This window comes from Mirounga angustirostris, unplaced genomic scaffold, assembly GCF_029215605.1.
Source record: "Mirounga angustirostris isolate CCGP_5_RB_7025 unplaced genomic scaffold, mMirAng1.0.hap1 SCAF_3, whole genome shotgun sequence".
Lineage (NCBI taxonomy): Eukaryota > Metazoa > Chordata > Mammalia > Carnivora > Phocidae > Mirounga > Mirounga angustirostris.
This window is the reverse complement of record NW_026991711.1, coordinates 50,346,189-50,361,147: the sequence shown is the minus strand read 5'-3', so window position 1 is coordinate 50,361,147 and position 14,959 is coordinate 50,346,189. Positions and strand designations below refer to the sequence as shown.

General features: G+C 42.6%; 1 long non-coding RNA gene across 1 annotated transcript in view; it reads left to right on the top strand.

Annotated features, from left to right (window-relative positions):
- The first annotated feature begins 553 nt into the window (after positions 1-553).
- Positions 554-14,959, top strand: part of LOC135363742 (uncharacterized) — a 28,343-nt gene continuing 13,937 nt past the window's right edge. Inside the window, exons 1-2 of the long non-coding RNA XR_010409798.1 lie at positions 554-870; positions 7,056-7,198. This is a non-coding gene — a long non-coding RNA (uncharacterized LOC135363742). The remainder of the gene's footprint in view (positions 871-7,055; positions 7,199-14,959) is intronic.

Genomic DNA, 14,959 nt, shown 5'->3' with positions numbered 1-14,959 from the left:
CTTCTGTCTTTCTGGTGCATGATAGCCGGTGGGTCTCCTGGGTTTTATTGATGAGAACTTGAAACCCGCCTAGTGGTTTGTGGCTCTGATGACCCATTACCGGCCCTCCCCTCAGTGTTTAGCCACAAATTTTGCCTTTGCCCTCTGCCACCACCTTTAGGTTTAGCTTCCCAATGAATTCCAATATTTAGAGCATTTTTTTTCTTTACACTAAATACATAGATGGTTCTCCACCATCAGCCTATCCCTTGGTTTTGGATTAATTGTAAAAGCACTTTTAAGTTTCTACTTTAAGCAAAGCACAGTACATTACAAATGCATTTATGTATTCTCTTAAAAAGGTGACTCCAATTAATCTCCTCACCATGATTCAACATATATCTAAAAGAAAAACCATCACGCATTCATCAATCATCTGAAGCCTCCCAGCTGGAGAGCTGATCAATTTAAGGACATTCACTTATTTTTCTGTGCACGGAGAATATGAACTTTTCATTGCATTTTAATTCATGTTTCTCCCCCTTTTATTGTCACATTACCTGTCAAATATGAACTTTGTATCCAAAGGTTCTTTTCCCTTATAAAGCAATGTGAATATTTGGTTAGCGATTTTTTTTTCCCTTCTAACATTATTTCCCCCCAAAGATACCGTCGAAAATGACATTTTGACTTCCTTTATTTGTTTTATAACAGATATAGTGTCAAATTGAGAGCAAATAAGAGTCGTCTTCCTGAAGCTCCTTTTAGAGACCATCGAAAATACATGGAATCTGTTTGCTTGATTTTAAACCCCCAAATGTGAACATCATTCTCAAGTTAAAGCTGTCCCTGAGGACGGATGACATGTGATCTAACAGCTGTGGTACTCGGGTGAGGCTGTTCTTTCTATACGGTTTCAAAGCTAGAAGCTCAGAAAATCCATTAAAGCCAGAGTCAGAGCAGAAATAAAGGTGATGACATAGCCATTTGAGGTGAGAAAGGTGAGCTTCTTCAGAGGGTTTCAAGAAAGTGCGAAATGAAAACAATTTCGGAGCCATGCCTCCGTGGTGTCCCCAGCTGCCTAACTCAGACCTCCCAAGGGTGAGATGCAGTGCGACCTGATTCAACCCTCGTGATGTTCTCACCGGCTCACCTCTCTCAGATAAACACCCCCCTTTTAATGGTGCCCTCATTTCACAGGGCCGATTGAACTCTGCTAATATAAGGGCTGCTTCATGATGCCATTCTGAGAAGGGTGCTGAGCACCAACGTGCCCGATGCCTGCCCTCCAGAGCACATCACAGAATGAGGGAAAAGCATCTGCACCGTGGCCACGGAATGGGGAGGGATTCAATGTACTGGTAGTATCGCTGCAAAAGTTACCTATGAACTTTCACTAGAAATCATTAAGAAATGCCGCCCCCCCCCTTTTTTTTTTGCCCCTGGCTCCCGGCCTCCTCGACCGCTTTTAGCTGAGCAAGATCTCCATCTGTCCTCAACAACCTACCTGCTCCACCAGCCTAGGCATTTAGACTCTTCTCCACTAAGCACAGGGCTATCTTGTATTTCTTATTCCAGACAACTGGTATTAGCCATCTTTGGGCTTACTGTTGGTAGTCTTGTCACTCAGATTCAGCAACAGACATGAAGGCTCCTTTGATTATATTTCAGTTCCTTAACAACTGTTCTATTACCTCATCTGATTGCTAAAAAGCCATAGAGGTTCTTCTCTTGTTAAATGTAATTCTGTTGCAATTACTGTCAAATATTGAATTAAAAGTGGTTAGCTCATTAACAGCTCACCCCCAACAATCGATTAAAAACGTTTTTTTTTTTTTTTTTTTTAATATGAAGATGGTTGGCATTTACTTATGAAGTCCCTTCTCCTCTTGGAATCTAATTATAGTGGCTAGGAATGCTCATTTTTCACTTGGTCTCTGAATTCCTGGGGTATGGGGGCTATGCCGTAGGAACAGAGAGGTGTGGCCAGGAACCACCTCTGAGGAGAGGCCCGGTCTGGCAGTGAGCCAGCTGAAGGTGTGGGGTGCACGATCAAAGGCAGGGCTGTCTCCAGCCTCCGAGGGGTTCATCAGGATGTGAGAGGGTGGGCTTCCTGATGTGGTGGGCAGAGCTGAGGTCTGGGGAACACAGGAACGGGTGATACTTGAAAATACAAGGCAGGGGGACAGTGGCACTTAGCAGTGGATAAGCAGAGAGCAGGGCAGTAGCCTCTGGGCTGACTTCAGGTGGAAAATGGCCAGATTACAGCAGGACCCCGCCTTGGAAGGAGAAGGCATGGTAAACTAGGCAGGTAACTTGGAAAGTAATCATAAATAGCAGTAAAAATATGCTCTATTTCTCCTAATCCATTTTCACCATAGCATCTGGAGTGAATCTTTTAAAAATGCAAAGCACATCACACCACTGTGCCACCTAAACTTTTCAGCGGCTTCCTAAAGCAGTGTTCTTAATCTCAGAACGTGCAAAGGCATTGTCCAGGGATTTTGTTAAAATGCGGATTCTGGTTGGGTGGTCTGGGGTGGCGCCTGAATTTCTGCATTTCCGACGAGCGCCAGGTGATGCCAGGACCACACTTGGAGGAACAAGAACTCGAAGCACAATCAAAATTGTCCCACCCCCCTTCACCCTGTTCTCTCCCTTGGATGTCCACGTTCCAGCTGCTCTCCTGTCTTTGCCGCCTCGTAGGTCTTGTGGTTTCTGTTCCCTGTGCTTGGACTGCCCACGTCCGGCTCTTCTGGCTTCTCCTTGTCTGGCTGCAGCTTAAATATCCCCTCCTCACAGTGGCTCCCCCGACCACCCTCCTTCCTGCTTATTCTCTATCAGAGTCACTGTTTCTTCCGTCATTGCTAGGCCTTACTCAATGTATAACCATTTATTTATTTGCTCCATTACTGTATGTGTCCCCAGTTAGGTGTAAACTCCCAGGGAGACACGACCCATTATTGATATGTTTTCCACTGTATCATTTATTAAGTTCAACCTATGTGCTAGACACTACGCTACCTGATTTACGTTTATCTCATTTATTGCCAGCATCAGTTCTGTAAGTTAGGTCTTTTTAATCGCTAGTTTTCAGACAAAATAATTGACACCCCTTAAAAGTAGCAAACAGAGACTTCAAACATTTGAGCCTCATGGAGATCCGGAGAAAGGGTTATAGCTTGTGCTGCTTCTGACTCTCTTCCTGCCTTTCACCTGTGGGTGGAGGTACGTAGATGGTATGACCTCTCCCATCTCCACGTGGTCCCCGTGGGTGCGCTGCTTAGGAGGGGACAGCAATTCCATTCTTGATCCTTCCTTGCATAGCCGAGCTAATCCGATGCCAAAGACATCTGCTAAATACTGCAGCAGAGCAAAAAGAAATTCAATAAGGCAAGTAACTAGACTTTATCAACATTACCTACTACCGCCGACTGCTATGTATTGTGCTCCCACCCCAGGCCACCTGCTTAAAAGGTAAAATCAGTCAAAATGACTTGGGAGAGATTTCTGTTCCCAGGGCAAAGGTGTAGCTTACCTTGGATGGGCATGTGTGCCTCTGAACCACCTCTACCATCAGTAACCAGGGGCAGGAATGCTCTGGTAGTTCCTGTTTTCTCCTTTCTGTAAATAGAAATTCCAGGAGGAGAGCATCTTGACAGTATTTGGCACCTGGGGTCCATATATAGCTTTTCCGTGCAAGACAGAGCATTTGTAGGCGTTGCTTTACTGGGGAGGACATTTCAGGGTTGAGAATTTGAGTATTCTGTCTTTGGTGCTCTGGATGACCTTGAAAGGGGGCAGATGAGGTCTCTTACATAATTTTGTGTACAAGTAAACATTTCGTTTCTTATGGTGGAGGGAAGAAAAGAGGAGTGGGAAATTTGGGGCTCTGATTCTAAAGCCCTTTCAAAGACCGCCTTAGCTGCTGACCCTCCTCGAAGGCAGGAGTGCACAGGGGCCTTCTGTGTGCTTGTTATTTTTGATGGATTGCAGTCTAGCTGCAGGGCAGGAAGCTCAAACCCCTGGGGTCGCATCACTGTAGCTGGCAAAGAAGTGGAGGCTTGAAACGGCTTGGCTTGTTGTAGCCAGACCAATGAGAGTTTCTGGTACTGTCTTCAGGATCCCCTACTCTTCCTTCTTCACGCACACCCCAGATGTAAAGAATCACGCCAAATTGCACTCCTCTCCCACACCCTTCCCCACATACCCTCACGCTGAAGATGAAAATTGGTCTCTAATTGTTGGATACAAGCTTGACTAGCTTTGAATTAACAGCTAAAGCTGTATTCATTAATCTGAGCAGGGAAGAGCAGGCAGACTGTCACAACACGGCTCAGTTCAGTAGTCATGCAGAGCAGGTGAGGGAATGGGAGGCTCTCTGGAAGTGCGGCAGCGATCCCCATCAGCCCCATCAAGCAGTGATGAAGAGGGGAAGGCGGCCAGCCACAGGACCGCCAGGAGATGGATGGCATACCTCAAAGTCCACTGTCGCAGGGGCATCCCAGCAATGATCGATGGTTATCTACAGCAATTAAACTTCAGAGCTTTTAAATGTCACTCTAGAATGGAATGCCATCTCATAAAGGTGTTGTTTAACATTTATCAAACATGGGGACCGGGTGGGGGTGGGGGGCCGTGGAGTAATTCTTTGGGGAAATGTTAGAGCTTTTGAAGTGAGACAACCATGAGAATGAAATTTGATACTGTTCTAATGTGTTGTCTTCAATATTGAAATAAACTGGAATAGAACCTCTTTGGACACTGTGAGATGGTTTATAATGTTGGGATTTAGTGGGGGTGTGGTGGGAAGAATATACGAGAAAGGGTCAGGAGAAGCAGTTGTCACCTGTTGCTTTTTCACTTGTGACGATGTGTCTTGGATAAATGACAACTCACCTGTGTAAATGGGGGAGGTTCACCACCCCCAATGTGTTAGAATCACCTAAGGAGCTTTTAAAACATATCAGTGATTGGGACTTACCTGATCCGTTAGTTTAGGGTAGGATGGATTACATATGTATTTGTAAAATCTCCCCAGGTGATTAATAGGTATAGTCAAGCTTGAAAACCACTGTATTAGATAACCTTAAGTTTTTTCAGCCCTACATTTCCATGATTTTTCTGTCTTATGGGGATATTCTCAAAGTAGATGGCACTTGCTAATTAAAAAAAAAACAACTTTCCATTGGAACAACATACAGTGTTAAAGGACAATGAGATGGTGGTTAATGTTTTTTCTGTCACCAATTTGTATTTATTCATTAATTTAATCATAGATTGAATAACTCTCGGCAATTATCAAATTCAAGGTTGGAAATACGAGGGTGCTTGCACATCGAGCAGTGGGCAGAATGAGGAGGTGTGAGGTGTGTTGTATGGATACCAGCCTCTATCAAAGGCAGTTGGAGCAGAATTCTCAGAATATCAGAAAATTACCAAAAAAGTTATTGACACTCCATCCTCCATTTTGGCCTTCTTGTCTGTTTATTTCTCTCTTCTGTTTCTAGCTCGATGGTGGCATGATATGACTGAGATATTACCAGATGCTTTTAAATGTCTTTCATGTTTCCTTGCTCCTTCTTCCCTTCCAGCATTCAAGCAGTTAGCTGGCTTTGTAGTTCTCACCTCAGGGGAAGGATGGGGGTGAGAAAAGTCATATGCAGGGATGTACGTTCCCCAAAAGGGCCCTTTTAGAAGATTGTTCTAATAGAGGCTATGCCCTCCAGAATATGGATTCCTCAAGGTAGAATGATGAGGAAGGAAGGGGAAGGGAGAACAGAGACCTCAGTGTGCCCAGGAGATGGGGAGTGGCCTGGCTTTGTTTGTAGGGAGCACTGTGGAGGCAGAACCACGTAAGTAGAGGGTGTGAGACCTAAGGGCAAAACACTTATGTCCACTTTGTCAGGGAAAAGCCCAGTGAGGGGAAGGCTAACTTCTGGGGTCCGTCTGAGAGCACATGCCCCAGACAGCTCATCAGATATTCCCCCGTCCACAGGCAACAGAAAGAAATCAGCAGAGCTGAGGGGGCCACTGGGACAGGGTCATCGCTGTGGCATAGCTGACAGCAGAGCACCAAGATGGACGATAGGTAGCTATTGGTGCTTGCAAAGATGAGTGACATGAGGCCAGACAGCCCACCCCTTTGCCTTGAAACCATGTGACTCCAAAGAGCAAACGGAACTGGAATGATGTGGTAGGATAGGGTACTCGAATATAAATTAAATTGCCTTTAAAAATCTTCGGAGATGTAAACCTTTATAGTATGTCCTTTTGATAGAAGTAAGGGATAAAAATGAATCATGTAGTAGAGTTTGACAAAGACACATAGCCATGTGTGATTGGCACGACAGTCAAGATTCCGTGGAATTGGGCGCCTGGGTGGCTCAGTTGGTTAAGCGACTGCCTTCAGCTCAGGTCATGATCCTGGAGTCCCGGGATCGAGTCCCACATCGGGCTCCCTGCTCAGCAGGGAGTCTGCTTCTCCCTCTGCCCTCCTCCCTCTCATGCTCTCTGTATCTCATTCTCTCTGTCTCAAATAAATAAATAAAATCTTTAAAAAAAAAAATTCCGTGGAATATTAAAATGGATTCCCATCCAGACTAAGGCCCCCCCCCCGCTCTGCTCAGAGAATTCTGTTGCTTTAAATGAAAGGCGAACAGGTAGAGAAGCAGATCTGTAAGAGATAATTCCATTTGCAAAAGAAGAAGTCTAATCTATTTTCATGCCAAAGTGTAAAGGACTCTTCACTTTATTCATCACTTCATTAATCTCATTTCAAAAGGGAGGGCCAGGGCTGAAAACAGAAGTTATTCACATTTCAAACAAGCTCCTTAGGCATAATGAGTGAGCAAAGCATTCAACTGTTAGACTTTGTTGCTTTCCTACCAGCTGGAGACAAGTACTAGGAAGGTCATGCTATTTAATCTTACATACAGAGAGATGCATATAGTTGGGGTTGGAGAAGAAATTATTTTGAAAAATGGCAAATTAGAGATCTGTGACGCACTGAGGAGCAGGGCAGAGTTTGGAAGAACAGGAATAGTTCAGTGGTATCTTTTCCCATCTTGTTTTAGTCTCAGAATGACCGAATGAAAAATACCATGGTAAGCCGTGAGAAATAGCGAAAGTCGTATATCCCAAACACCATTCTGCAGCGAAACGGAGGGGTTTGGAACGACTGGAAATACTTCCACCCCAGGAATTTCCAGGACATCTGGTAAGTCAACAACATTATCACAAACATTATGGCCAACAATGTGAGTTCTTGCAACAATGTATTCATTTTCCAAATGTTCCAGCTGAGAAAGCCACACAGAACATTCCCACCATCTAGCAGATGGCTAATGGGGAAGCCAATATTTTCTGTGGAAAGCAAAGTTTCTTCTTCTGACATTAGACAATTTCAGCAGAGAGAACAAATAAGCATTTGTTTTTGTATTCTATGCTCTTGCACTCATAAAGAGAATGCATTATAGACCATTAATTTTAAAAGTGCATAAGAAAATGAGTTTTTCTTTGAGATTACAGAACTAAGACACTTTTCAGTCCAGAAATGTCTGGTGGTGGGGACAAGGGCTACTGCTTCCGCATCTAGCCGGAGAGGCAGGGGTTAGGGAAAACCTTAAACATTATTTATTATTATTGCTGATTGGTGGGCAAAACAAAACAAAACAAAACAAAAAACCTTAAACTGTGTGGGTGGAAATGAATTTGCGCCTACCTACATCAGATTTACAAGTGACTTGTAGGATGTGGAGATTATGAATGAGATTTTACTTTCATAGAAAATGAAATGAAATGAGCAAGGCATGGTTGCCAAGTTTGTTTTAGGAAAGAATGGGAGCAGGTGGTAAACAAAAGATAAAATGTGTTATTTGAATGACACTGAATTACTATGTCTAGTTTCACAGACCTTATTTACTGTGCCAGGAAAGTGGGTCGATTTGCCTTTAAATGTTTTACCTTCACATTATTATCAAGCATTCAAGTAAATGTATATGTAACACATATAACAGGTACTGTAAAGAGTGGGAGCTTGTTATAAATAGTTTCACTTGTTTGTTTTTGTTTTGTTTTCTGAGCTGTTTGGAGGACTAAAATGAATTTCTACTTTTCCAATTTTGAGTGCTTTATGTCCCTTCTGTCTGACTAGAACCCTACTATTTTTAAATTAATTTTGATCCTGCCATGCAAAAATACTGGCATATCAAATTACACCTATTTTTATAATAGGCTCATTAACTCTTTCAATAAAGATAAAAGTTACTATATGCCTACCCTGCAGGAGGAAATATGCTCTGCTCTGCTGGAGCTACAAGAAACTTACATAGAATCTAATGGTGCAAAGACAGGCTAACTTTCAGCACCTTATCAATCATATCTGCCTCCTTCCTCTAAAGACATGCGTGTCTTAGCTGAAACACTCCTTTGGTGGTTTTTAAGAGTCTGGCTTTCTAAAGCTCATACAAACTGGAGTCTAAGATGTTGTCCAGGGTTGACTAAAAGATGAAGATGTGGTCTTCCCGGAGTAGTTTGGTTCAAGAAGCAAGAGAGCCAAAACCTTGTAAACAGCTCCTTACTCAGTGTGGTAGGTGAATAACGTCTCCCCTGCCCCCCCCTTTTGTCAAAGGTGCCCATGCTCCAATCCCCATAACCTATGAGTGTGGCATGGCAAAAGGACTTTGCTGATGTGACCAAGTTAAGGATCTTGAGATGCCAAGATGATCCTAGGTCATCTGGGTGAGCTTAATGCAATCACAAGGACCCTTAGCAAAGGAAAACATAAGGGTCAGAATCAGCAAAGCTGTGACAATGGAAGCAGAGATTGGAGTGATGTGCTCTGTAGATGAAAGAAGGGGCCGCGAACCAAGGAGGGTAGGCGGGCAGCCTCCAGAAGCTAGAAAAAGCAAGGACACAGATTATTGCGGGGAATTTCCAGGAAGGAACACAGCAGCCCTGTTTGATATTAAACTTGATTTAGCCCAGGGTGACCCGTGTTCTGTTTCTCACAACAAAACTGTGCAATAATAAGTTTGCATTGTTATAACTGACTAAGTTTGTGATCATTTGTTACAGCAGCAATAGGAAACTGAAACGGCCAGAAATTCATAAATAATTGCTGTAAATTTTTTTTTTTTTTTGAAGGAAGGAAGGAAGATGTAAGCCTAAGTATAAAGAATCTATGGCATAGCAAGGATTGGTCATCTTCCTTCACTCTGGCAGAGTCCTACCTGCACAGACTGGCATCAGCTTTTATACACGAAGTAAGGGGCAAGGGGAAAAATGTGTAAAGATGCTTCTCCTCGCGCTCTCAGCTGCCACCTTACCTTTCGCTCTGATTGATATCCCTTCTAAATAAATCGGTAGCCTACAGGAAATAGCCACGTACGGTCTCCTCTTGACAAGTTGTGGACACCCCTGAAATGATGCAAAAATAATCCTGGCAAAGGCTCAGTTGAGCAGTAATGGGTCCTCACTTCTGATTTTAACATGACCTGTTTCTATGTCAAAAATACTATCCTGGAGGACTGGAGGTGATGATGACTTGGACCAGATCATCCTGAAGTTCTTTGATTTCTTTGAGCTCGATAATGTTTGTTTTTTTACAGAAATTTAAGATGTTGCTCCCTGTTATTGGATAGCTTGGTGGACAGATATCAGAGAAAACAGAAACTAGGAAAAACAAAAACACTTAACTTGTAAAGGGAACGAATCCTCAGAAAACACATAATCCCCTAGCCCTAGATATTTTCCGTGCCTTATGCGTGCGTACATCTGTGTAATAAGCAGGAATAAGAACCGTAGTCCTGGATCTGGGTCCTGTTTGTACCAGGATTGAATGTTGGTCCCACCTCTGATGCATATATTTTTTTTTATTATGTTCATTTAGTCAGCATACAGTACAACATTAACTTTTGATGTAGTGTTCAATGATTCATTAGTTGCGTATAACACCCAGTGCTCATCACAACACGTACCCTCCTTAATACCCACCACCCTGTTACCTCACCCTCCACTCCCTTTCCTTCTGTGACCCTCAGTTTGTTTCCTGGGGTCCATAGTCTCTCATGGTTCGTCTCCCTCTCTGATTTCTCCCCCTTCAGTTTTCCCTCCCTTGCCCTATGGTCCTCCATGCTATTGCTTATATTCTACATATGAGTGAAACCATGTAATTATTGTCTTTCTTTGCTTAACTTACATCACTTAGCATAATCCCTTCCAGTTCTGTCCATGTCGATGCAAATGGTGGGTATTCATCCTTTCTGATGGCTGAGTAATATTCCATTGTATATATGAAACACATCTTTATCCATTCATCTGTTGAAGGGCATCTCGGCTCCTTCCACAGTTTGGCTATTGTGGACATTGCTGCTATGAATATTGGGGTGCATGTGCCCCTTCTTTTCACTACATCTGTATCTTTGGGATAAATAGCTAGTAGTGCAATTGCTGAGTTGTAGGGTAGCTCTATTTTTAACCTCTTGAGGAATCCCCATACTGTTTTCAGAGTGGCTGTACCAACTTGCATTCCCACCAACAGTGTAAGAGGGTTCCCCTTCCTCCGCATCCTCGCCAACATTTGTTGTTTCCTTTTTTGTTAATTTTTGCCATTCCAACTGGTGTAAGGTGGTATCTTATTGTGGTTTTGATTTGTATTTCCCTGATGGCTAGTGATGTTGAGCATTTTTTCATGTGTCTGTTAGTCATTTGTATGTCTTCTTTGGAGACGTGTCTGTTCATGTCTTCTGCCCATTTTTTCACTGGGTTATTTGTTGAGGGTTGAGTTTGAGAAGTTCTTTATAGATCTTGGATATCAGCCCTTTATCTGTAATGTCATTTGCAGATATCTGCTCCCATTCTGTGGGTTGCCTCTTAGTTTTGTTGACTGTTTCCTTTGCTGTGCAGAAGCTTTTTATCTTGATGAAGTCCCAAAAGTTCATTTTTGCTTTTGTTTCCCTTGCCTTTGGAGATGTGTCTTGAAAGAAGTTGCTGTGGCCACCTATGTTCTCCTCTAGGAAAGGTTACTACCTATGTTCTCCTCTAGGATTTTGATGGATTCCTGTCTCACATAGAGGTCTTTCATCCATTTTGAGTTTATCTTTGTGTATGGTGTAAGGGAATGGTCCAGTTTCATTCTTCTATATGTAGCTGTCCAATTTTCTCAGCCCCACTTATTGAAGAGACTGTCTTTTTTCCATTGGATAGTTTTTCCTGATTTGTCAAAGATTAGTTGGCCATAGAGTTGAGAGTCCATTTCTGGAGTCTCTCTTCTGTTCCATTGGTCTATGTGTCTGTTTTTGTGCCAATACCATGCTGTCTTGGTGATCACAGCTTTGTAATATAGCTTGAAGTCAGGCAATGTGATGCCCCCAGGTTTGTTTTTTTTTTTCACCATTCCCTTGGCGATTCGTGGTCTTTTCTGGTTCCATACAAATTTTAGGATTATTTGTTCCAGCTCCTTGAAAAATGCCAATGGTATTTTAATAGGGATGGCATTGAAAGTGTAGGTTGCTCTGGGCAGGATAGACATTTTAACAATGATTATTCTTCGGATCCATGAGCATGGAATGTTTTTCCATCTTTTTGTGTCTTCCTCAATTTCTTTCATAAGTGTTCTGTAGTTTCTAGAGTATAGATCCCTTACCTCTTCGGTTAGGTTTATTCCTAGGTACCTTATGGTTTTTGTTGCTGTTGTAAATGGAATCGATTCCTTAATTTCTCTTTCTACAGTTACATTGTTAGTGTATAGAAAAGCAACTGATGTCTGTGCATTGATTTTGTATCCTGCCACATTACTGAATTGCTGAATGAGTTCTAGTAATTTGGGGGTGGAGTCTTTTGGGTTTTCCACATAAAGTATCATGTCATCTGTGAAGAGAGTTTCTCTTCATAGTCAAACTCTGATGAACTTTTATTTTGTAGGATAAGATGTCTATAGATGTTTTTTTTTCTTAGTGTAAGCTTCTGAAATCACTTCTGCATGATGCCAGAGGAGCCCACCATGTTCCCCTGGATTCTTCCCATAGATCTTGGTCATCTTAATAATTATTGTTCTCATCAAATTGTATTATTGTTTTTTATCTCTTTTCTGCCCAACAGACCATGAGCTCCTTGGGATGTGGCATGGAGTCTCACCCACCTTTCTGTTTCTGGTACCTGGTGTGGTGCCTTGCCTGAGTGAGCACTTCATACATGTTGCTTTTCATTGTTGAAAGGGGAAAAAAATCCCTTTCTCCCTCTGGAATCATTCAGCTTTGTCAACAATCTTGATGACAGGCTTGAATCCTAAAGCCATACAGGATTCCCCTCTTTACATTTCCATTCACTGAAATATTCATTATATGGTTCATGCACTCATTCTCCACGGTTGTACCTCCCTTTGCATTGCTAAGATTTTCACTAAAATCGGATTCTTAGCTCCTCATGCCTGAGTGATTGCAGGCAGAGCATTCCAACTGCTCATAATATCTGTGACAGAAGAAACTCTTCATATCATGTCCTTGGGTTAGAGTGGTTATTTCCAAGTACAAGTCCATGGACCAGTTACAGAATAGCTGGGCCATAATTACTCAGGAAATTTATGGCAAAGCGGGCATCATCCCTGGAGGTTCTAAATGAACATAGAATTTCCTTGCTTTTAAGAGCTTTCCAAGTATTGGGTTGACTTGTGTACCCCTAAATTCATGTAACGGTGTCCTAATCTCCAGAAGCTTAGAATATGACCATATTTGGAAACAGGGTCCTTGCTGATGTAATAGTTGAAATTAGATAAGGCCATACTGGAATGGGATGTGCCCCAATCCAGTTTCCTGGTGTCCTTATAAAAAGGGGAGATTTGGCCTGCACACAGGGAGAACAACATATGAAGATAAAGGCAGAGATTGGGGTGATGCTTCTGCAAGTCAAGGAAGGCCAGAGATTGCCAGCAAACCAGCAGAAGCTGGGGAGGCTGTGGCACAGATTTTCCTCACAGACCTCACAAAAGGAACCAGTCCTGCTGATAAGTTAATTGCGATGTCTAGGCTGCAGAACTGTGAGACAATAAGTTTGGGTTAGGTCATCTAGTGTGTGGCACTTGGTTACAGCAGCCCTAAGAAAATAATACACCAGATCATTCTTGTATATGGGCATAGTTTTTGAACTGGACTCTTATCCCTCCCCTGTATTAAAACTGGTAATAGCTTAAACAGTGATTATAAGGATTAAATGAATTAACATTTGTAAAAATGCCTAAAGCAAGACTTGGCACATAGTAAGTACCTATATGCATATTAAACTTCCAGAAAACCTTCTCACCGAGAGCACTGATATTACTGCATGTGTGCACTAGGAGATGATTTTAGATGGCATGAATATGAAAACAGATTCTTAATGATAATGAAACTGGCATGTCAATTCCATAATTTCTCAAATTTAGGTTGAGGCCAAGATCAGTAGGTCAGTAGTAATCCATCTTGGGAAGACACTGCATCTTCGAGATCTATGCATGCTCATGAATCTTCAAACCCTAAGTCACTGGAGCTTCTGGGGTATATTGTTTGGATAAAGGAGGGAGTCTCTGTGATGTGGGTCACCAGGATGGAGTCTTGTTAACCGGGTCTCCATAGGTGTGAGGGCCTTTTCAGGAAAAACATGGCACCTGCTTTTGTTTATCAACACACAACACAGGGAAGACCCAACCCAACCGAATGCAATTGACATACAAAGGCCAACGGAATTAATGAGAACAGATACCAACAAGGAATGTTACTATCTTCCATGCATCCTTTTTTTTTTTTTTTTTTTAAAGATTATTTATTTATTTGAGAGAGAGAGAATGAGAGAGAGAGCACATGAGTGGGGGAGGGTCAGAGGGAGAAGCAGACTCCCTGCCGAGCAGGGAGCCGGATGCGGGACTCGATCCAGGGACTCCAGGATCATGACCTGAGCTGAAGGCAGTCGCCCAACCAACTGAGCCACCCAGGCACCCTTCCATGCATCCTTTTAAATGGTTTGTCTGTATTCTTTCATTTCATTCTCATGACAACCCATGAAGTTGGTAGTAAATTATCCCTATTTTTACCAAGGGAAGAACTGAGGCTCAGAGGAAGGAGGGAACATGCTGTCGAATACACAGGTGGAGAGTGGCAAAGCTGGGATGGAAGCCCAGCCATCGTAACACAGTGCCTACCCTCCTAGCCTTCATGTTTTACTGCCTTTTAAAAAATGTGTGTTTGGGGTGCCTGGGTGGCTCGGTTGGTTAAGTGTCTGCCTTCGGCTCAAGTCATGATCCCGGGGTCCTGGGATCAAGCCCCAAGTCAGGCTCCCTGATCAGTGGGGAGTCTACTTCTCCCTCTGCCTGACACTCCCCCTTCTTGTGCTCTCTCTCTCTAATAAATAAATAAAAATTTTTTTAAAAAAGATAGCATATGCACATATGTATACAATTAAAAGAATATCTGCAAAGCAGGTATTTGTATAAGCAATGGCCCCATCAACAAACAGAACATTGCCAGTGTTCTAGAAGCTTCTCTGGCAGCCTTCTGTGACCATGTTGTCTTTTGATAACACCTCGTTACCTAGAGGTAACACTTTCTGATCGTTGTGATGACCGTTTTCTTGCTCTTTTATAATTTATCAAGGCTTTTAACCCTATGCTGTTATTCTACTTGTCTTGCTCTTTTGTAATTTTATCATCAATGCTTATAATCCTATACTACCTTTTTTTTTTTTTAACTTAGCATTCAAAGCCTTCCACATAGAGGCTCTGTTCTCATTTCCTATTGTTTTCCTACTTGAACCCTCTCCTTTATCTTGTGATGAATTTATATGCCCCCTAATATATTATATACATTGCTTCCTCCTTTACACTTGTTGTAGCAGATCCCTTCCTCCAAGCCTCCTGTCCCCAAATTCACCCTTTTCTTATGGCCCAGCTGCCTAGGGGACCCCTTCTGTTGGTTTTATTCCAAAGGGATTCCTCTCCCCTGAACTGCTC